We start from the raw sequence: 7,665 nt of genomic DNA on the forward strand, positions 1-7,665 counted from the left end.
CGTCGGGCCGCGCACGGGTCAAACCGTAATCCAGGTGGAAAAAATCAAAACACATTTTCTGTCCGGAATTATCAGATTAGGTTAGGAAGGAGTTTTCGGAAGAGTTTCAGGTTGTAAAAACGTAAAAACGGTTGAAGTTGGACGATTTCCGGCTTTATAAAATAATTTTGTAATTATTCAGAAAATAATTAATAAATTTAATATAAAATTATATAACACTCTAAAAATTACCAGAAAAATACCTTAAGTATCTGTATTTTATTCTGGACATATTAAAATTAACATACTTATACTTTACCACATATAAACATCCACGTCTCCACACCAATCATTCAATAATCACCAAAAATCACACAATAATCATTTATCGATAAAAATAATTACACATTATGTCCCAGATATTACAAATCACATGGACAAACCTTATGCTGGACATCTCTCTGCAGGAACAACACAAGTCCAAACAAGGACATGTGATGCCTATTGAACATGGGAGCAGTTCGAAGGTGAACGTAGTGACTGTTGGGAAGAAAAGGAAATTTGTCAGTAAGAAAGATAACATTAAAACTAAAACTGACAAGAACAAGGCTAAGAAACCAAAGGAAAACAAACCATGTTGGTCTTGTGGACAGGCTGGTCATTGGAGCAAGGACTGTCCTGTGAAGAAAGCGAAGAAATATGGAGTGGTAGCTCAAGAAAACATTTTGCTTGGACTTGCAACCACTAGAGGGCCTGTGGCTAACATGGTTGTTGGTGAGGTGGTTGCCTCTGAAGCCAACGACGGGTATGTTAACTACAACCCTGAACTACTTTCCACTTATCTGTCTAATGAATGGTTGATTAATACTGGAGTTAATGTGCATATTTGTGCTGATATTACCCTATTTGTATCTTATCAACAGACTCATGGAGTGACAGTGACGATGGGGAATGCTAATGCTGCACAAGTGTTTGGAATAGGAAACGTGGACTTGAAGTTTGCTTTTGGGCGGATTTTATCTCTCATTAGAGTGCATCATATTCCCTCTATTCGTAGAAATATTATTAGTGGAAGCTGTTTAGTTAAAAATGGCTTTGAACTTTCTCTAAAATGTAATAAAGTAATTATTACGCATACTGGTACATTTTTTGGCAAGGGTTACTTGTCTGATGGTTTAATTTTAATAAATGTGGAGCCTGTTTTGGGCGGTTTTATTAATGATAGTGTTGCACCTTTTGTAATTTGTGTAGAATCATCTGATTTGTGGCACTTATGACTTGGTCATTTAAATTTTGGTGCTCTAAAGAATATGATGAATTTAGAGTTGATTCCAAAGCATGCCATTGATAAGAAAACTAAATGTCAAGTATGTGTGACAGCTAAACAAACAAGGAAACCATTTTATAATGTTGTTAGGGATTCTGACTTGTTAGATTTAGTACACACAGACATATGTGAATTTGGTGGTGTGTTGACTAAGGATCATTGTAGATATTTCATTACCTTTATAGATGATTGTAGTAGATATTGTTATTGTCACGCCCCGACTTAACAATATATTATACAAATTATTACAATAGATAACAAAAAAAAGTAAATACAACCGAATCCAAGATCTTACAGTTTAGGGTTTGGAACAGCCCAACACTATAAACTATTTCAACCTGATTTCTAATATCGAGTCCTCACACAAAACGATCACTAATCTACCTGAGCTCGAACATATGCATCGGCATCACAAGTCTTACACATTGTCTGCTTGAATCTAACCATATCTACTAGCTGAAATATCAGGGTGAAAGCAAGTAGTGAGCCAAATGCTCAACAAGTGCTATACAATACAATACAAAACATAAATCGAGATATAAGAATAACAAGGTGAAGGTAGAGCTAATAATAGAAAGAGATAAAATTTTGAGTGATGGCATCATTTATTTGTAACAAAACAATTCAAAACCATTTCTTTATCAAAAACCATTTTATGACGCTACGGATTACAGCCGATGATCAGCCGCGAAGTAATCCCGAACCTTGCTGGGTTCTAGAACATTAATGGAAACCCTAGGCAAATTTCAAGCCTACAAATTAAGAGCGGAAAGGACTTGCGTCTCAGTCTAGATCCACTATTTAAAGAAAATATTTGTCCCCCTTTGGGACTGGAAATCTAATTTTTAACTTTTTTTATTTTAAAAACTGATGCTAATTGCTAATTAACTACTTAAACAGTAAACATTTTTAACAAGGTTTTAGATTAACTCCGAAGCACTGAAAAAAAAAGATCCACTATATTCAAGGCCATGATCCACTAGACTATACTTTATCAAGAGGAATTGCAAGGTTTCCATTTACAAGGATTTTGACAGTGAGATTTAGCAAGGTTATCGGATAGTATGAAGGAACAAAGTCAAACTAGGTCCAAGGTAATGGCTCCAGATAAGACATAGGTATTAAAGTATAAAGAAGGTGATCACTAATGGTTCCAGATAAGATTTAGGTATTAAAATATAGAGAAAGTGAGCATCAGCTCAAGGTACAACAGAGTATCATGCTTTAGGGTAAGGATAGGGTTATCAAACAATTATGAACAATCGTTAAGGAACAACTGACTTTTAGGTATCAAGACAAGGTTACTGGGTATAACTTGCACATAGTTCAACATCATAATTACTTTGGTATACTAGCATGATAGGACTTTGGATTTACTTGTATAGCAATCTTCAAGTAAAGTTAAACTACTTGAAATAAATACTTGAGGGTTCATGTCATTTTCATATACTACGGATATAGATTCCAAACCACTTGGTTCATGTATATCAAGGTGAATTAAAATACTCGCATCGTATATATGAACTAGTTATCACGCACTTGTAGTGAAAACAAAAGAGGCAGGTTGAATCACTTGCCTTAAGAAAGGCTGGACTTGACTGGTAGGTAGGAGCAACTGGAAGCTTTACTCGACCTTAATGGCAAGTTTACCCTCGTCTTGAGATCCTACACAAATAATAATAACCTCATTATAATATTTTCTTACCAACTCAACCTATTTGTAAACCAAAATTTAAACACAATGGCACTTAGGCCTATATACACACAATTTACAATCACCTTATAATTATAATAGTACACATAGCCACATATGCTCACATACCATATTTAAGTACCAAATAATATCACACACACCATATTGCAACACTAGGCTTGGATGATCTCGCTCCACTTACTTAGTCACTTGGTCGCTAAACTAGACAAAATCTCCAAATTTTGGCCTCCTAACTCGATGTGCCTTTACTAAACCATCCAATTCCTATTGACCATAACTTGGGGCTTTCACTCTACTGACTTTATGCTATCTTGCAACTATGGTGGTCAACCAAAACTTCACTCCTAGGTGCTCTAAAACTATGTGGTAAGTGAATGTGCTCATTATGATAAATTTCAGAATGACATATAAGGTTTCTTGGGTGCATTTGACACTCTTACACTTCAAGTTTACCTCCAAAACTTTTACACTAGACTCTCCTGATCAAAAGCCAACTCCCAAACCTGATGTGGCTCAAGGGCCTAGCTTGAGCCTCCCTAGGCCTATGCTTAAAGTCTACGCTTCCCCTGTTTTTCTAGGCAGAAAAGGGTTCTGATTTGAACTAACCTATGACACATGATTCTAACTCAAATCCTATGAACTATGGATGAAAAAACTCCTCTGACACTCCCTCTAAATAAGGCCCAACAGGGCCTAATGAGGGCCTACCTATGACATGGTCAAAACTTCCCATTTCTAAGTTGTAACAAAACTGTCCCCTGCTGGACATATTTGATGTTTCCACTCGTGCACATAACCAAACGTCTTACAAACCTCCAACAAACACCTAAAACCTATTGTATTCTCCTACTTCTAGCTTCTGGTGACTTGGGCCTCAAAGTGCACAACAGTGACAAGGTCAAATCTCACTCAAAACCTCAGGGTACCAAACTGATTTTCTGCAGAAACTATTGCTCTCCTTTCACCAAAATTCTTACTTGACAAACCCAACCAACAACAACCAAAAACCCAAACCAAGCCTCAACCAAGGTGATCTACTGAACTAACTCTCCTACACTCAATATTGACTTAATGGAGATCATCCGTACCTAAGGTGCAACATAGCAAAATAAAAGTTAACATACTACACTAATTACACGTCATCAAGTTTTGAAAACAACAAGTTATATCTTCTTTATAAATATATACGAATTAACATCACATATCAAGGAGCACAAATCAAGATTAATATCTTAACTCGACTGAATTAAAGCCTACTAACAATTATCAATCCAAATGATCAAAAACTTCTAAAAATCATGAGTTGTTTACATGCATGCATGCCTTCGAATTTTACAAGTCCAAACCATATGATTTCCATAGTAATTTTTATCATAAAATCAACATGCAAGCCTAATATAGACTAATACTAAATGGTCACTTAGCATGCAAAGGGTTTTATCAAGTTTATACTACAAAATTCATGTTATTATCACAAAAATACACAAAAATGAAACAAGGCAACAAAACACCATCAAGAACCATTCATTCGGCTCCCTTATGATCATAGCCGAATGAAATGGAAGGGAAATAATCATTAAAAACTAGAGCTTCACTCTCTTGACTTGGCATTTCACCATTCCTTGTAGTTCCCTCAATAATACAACCTTAAATCCATGAGAATCAAGATTGTACTTTAAGTTCCAACTAAAACTATGACATGCAAGATCAAAACATAAACTTTCCACTCAAAACTCTTTGGATTACATATAATCAAGATATATGAAGTAACATTTACTTGAATGGAAGTTAGGTGTTTGAATGAAGAAGGAAGAAAAAGGGGAGGGGGTAGGGCTTCGGCCAAGAGGCCGAGAGGGAGGGGAGGGAGGTGAGGTGAGGGTGGAATGGTGGAGTGAAAATGAAGTGCTATGATACTTATGTTTGTTTTTATGCCTTTGTTTTGACTAAAAGTGAGTGGATTTAGTAAATGACAAAAGTAACCTTCTAGCTAAAGTTAGGTAAATTTGCATGCAAGGTCAAAGTGGTAAATTGGGTAGTAGTTTGAGAGTGAGTGGGGTTGGAATTGTCTTTTTAGCCCTTTAGTTGAATGGGAGGGTATTTGCATGCAAGGATATTCATGTAATTTTCTAATTACCTAACAACTAATTTTCAAAGATCTATTTTTATAAAATAAAATAAAAGTTCAAAAATTATAAAATTTATACCATAAAATAACTTGGATTTTTAGAAATTTTATAAGATCACTTTTGAAATTTATAAATAAAATAATTTTTAAAAGATAATTTTCCATGGTAAAGAATATTCTTTATAAATCAAAAATAGGAGCAATTAATAAAACTATCGCTTTGAAAAATTCATATTCTGAGTAAAGCAATTTATAATGCAGCAACTCCATTCACACAAGTGTATAATCAAACAGGTATATTTATATTCGATTCAAATATTATACAAAGTTCAAAAATAATATTACACAAAATACCGGTCATAACATCCTCTCCCCCTTAAAGGATTCTGTTCTCAGAATCTAAGAGAACATATGAGGATACCGGGAACGCATATCAGACTCTAACTCCCAGGTTGACTCTTCGACCTTGGGGTTCCTCCAAAGTACTTTTCCCAATTTCACCGACTTATTTCTAAGACTCTTTGCTTGCCAGTCGAGTATTTTGACAGGTTGCTCCACAAATGACAGGTCTGCCTGAATTTCTATAGGTTCATATTCTATCACATAGTTGACATCAGGATTGTACTTCTTAAGCAATGACACATGGAACACATTATGCACATGCTGATACTGAGGCGGTAAGGCTAACTCATAAGTCACCTTCCTCACCTGACTCAAAATTTCAAAAGGACCAATATATCTAGGTGCTAACTTCCCTTTCTTGCCAAATCTAGACAATCCCTTCTTCGATGATACTTTCAACAAAACGGCTTCACCCACTTGAAATATAACATCCTTGCGCGCTGGATCCGTATACTTTCTTTGTTTATCTTGAGCAACAAGTAACCTCTTCTGAATTAATTTGACTGTCTCATGTAATTGTTGTACCAATTCTGGGCCTAGAATCTTTCCTTCTCCCACTTCATCCCAACTAGTTGGTGATCTGCATTTCATTCCGTATAAAGCTTCGTATGGTGGCATGCCAATACTGGAGTGATAACTGTTGTTATAGGAGAATTCTACCAATGGCAGGGGTCATCCCAACTTCCCGTAAAGTTAATTGCACAATTACGCAACATGTCTTCGATTGTTTGAATTGTCCTTTCGCTTTGACCATTAGTCTGCGGATGATACGCCGTACTCATGTTTAACTTCATGCCAAGACTTTCTTGAAATTGCTTCCAGAATCTCGAGTTAAATCGGGGATCTCTATCTGAAACTATCGATACGGGCATGCCGTCTCTTAATACGATTTTACGTACATACAGATGGACCAGTCTGTCCAAAGAAGATCTCTCGTTGATTGGGAAAAAATGCATCGACTTCGTAAGGCGATCAACTATAACCCATATAGCGTCATGTCCGGATTTCATTCGGGGTAATCCCACTATAAAGTCCATTGCAATGTTTTCCCATTTCCATTCTGGAATCTTTAGGGGCTGAATTAATCCGCTTGGTCTTTGATGTTCTGCCTTCACTTTCTGACGAGTATAACACTTCGCAACCCATTCTGCCACTTCTCGCTTCATGTTTGGCCACCAAAAGTTCTGCTTTAAGTCTTGGTACATTTTGGTACTTCCTGGATGGATTGAAATCCTGGAATTGTGGGATTTTTGCAATATCTCATTCTTCAATTCAGTCACATGAGGAATCCAAATTCTTGAGGAAAACCTTAATATACCTTGCTCATCTCTTTGAGTCCCAATCTCTTTCCCGGTTAGCTAATTTATTTCCTGCTGCATTACTTTTTTCTAACATTTCTTTATATTTTCCAATAATGTTGGCTGAAAAGTCATAGTATGATAAACCTCTTCAACTATTCCACAATCACAAAGTTCCAATTCAAATCTCTTAATCTCTTCAGACAATTCTTTTGGTATTTCTATCATATTCAATCTTTTCTTCCTACTCAAAGCATCAGTTAACACGTTCGCCTTTCCAGGATGATAGTTTATCGAACAATCATAGTCCTTAATTAATTCCAACCATCTCCTTTACCTCATATTGAGCTCCTTCTGAGTGAAAATATACTTTAAACTCTTGTGATCCGTGTAGATCTCACACTTTTCCCCGTAAAGATAATGTCTCCAAATCTTAAGTGCAAATACTATGGCTGCTAGTTCCAAGTCATGCGTAGGGTACTTTAATTCATGTGGTTTTAACTGTCTTGATGCATACACAATCACCTTGTTGTGTTGCATTAGCACGCAACCCAGACCCTTATGTGATGCATCACTGAAAATCACAAAGTTTCCTTGGTCGTCTGGTAGTACTAACACCGGAGCTGTAACCAACCTCTGCTTCAACTCTTGAAAGTTATCCTCACATTCTGCATTCCATTCGAACTTTTGATTCTTCCTAGTTAACTTCGTCAATGGCATGGAGATTTTTGAGAAATCTTTGACAAATCTTCTATAATATCCCGCCAATCCTAGAAAACTTCGCACTTCCGTAGGTGTCTTTGGCCTCTCCCAACTCATA

Source organism: Apium graveolens, chromosome 1, assembly GCF_009905375.1.
Source record: "Apium graveolens cultivar Ventura chromosome 1, ASM990537v1, whole genome shotgun sequence".
In the NCBI taxonomy this organism is placed as follows: Eukaryota; Viridiplantae; Streptophyta; class Magnoliopsida; order Apiales; family Apiaceae; genus Apium; species Apium graveolens.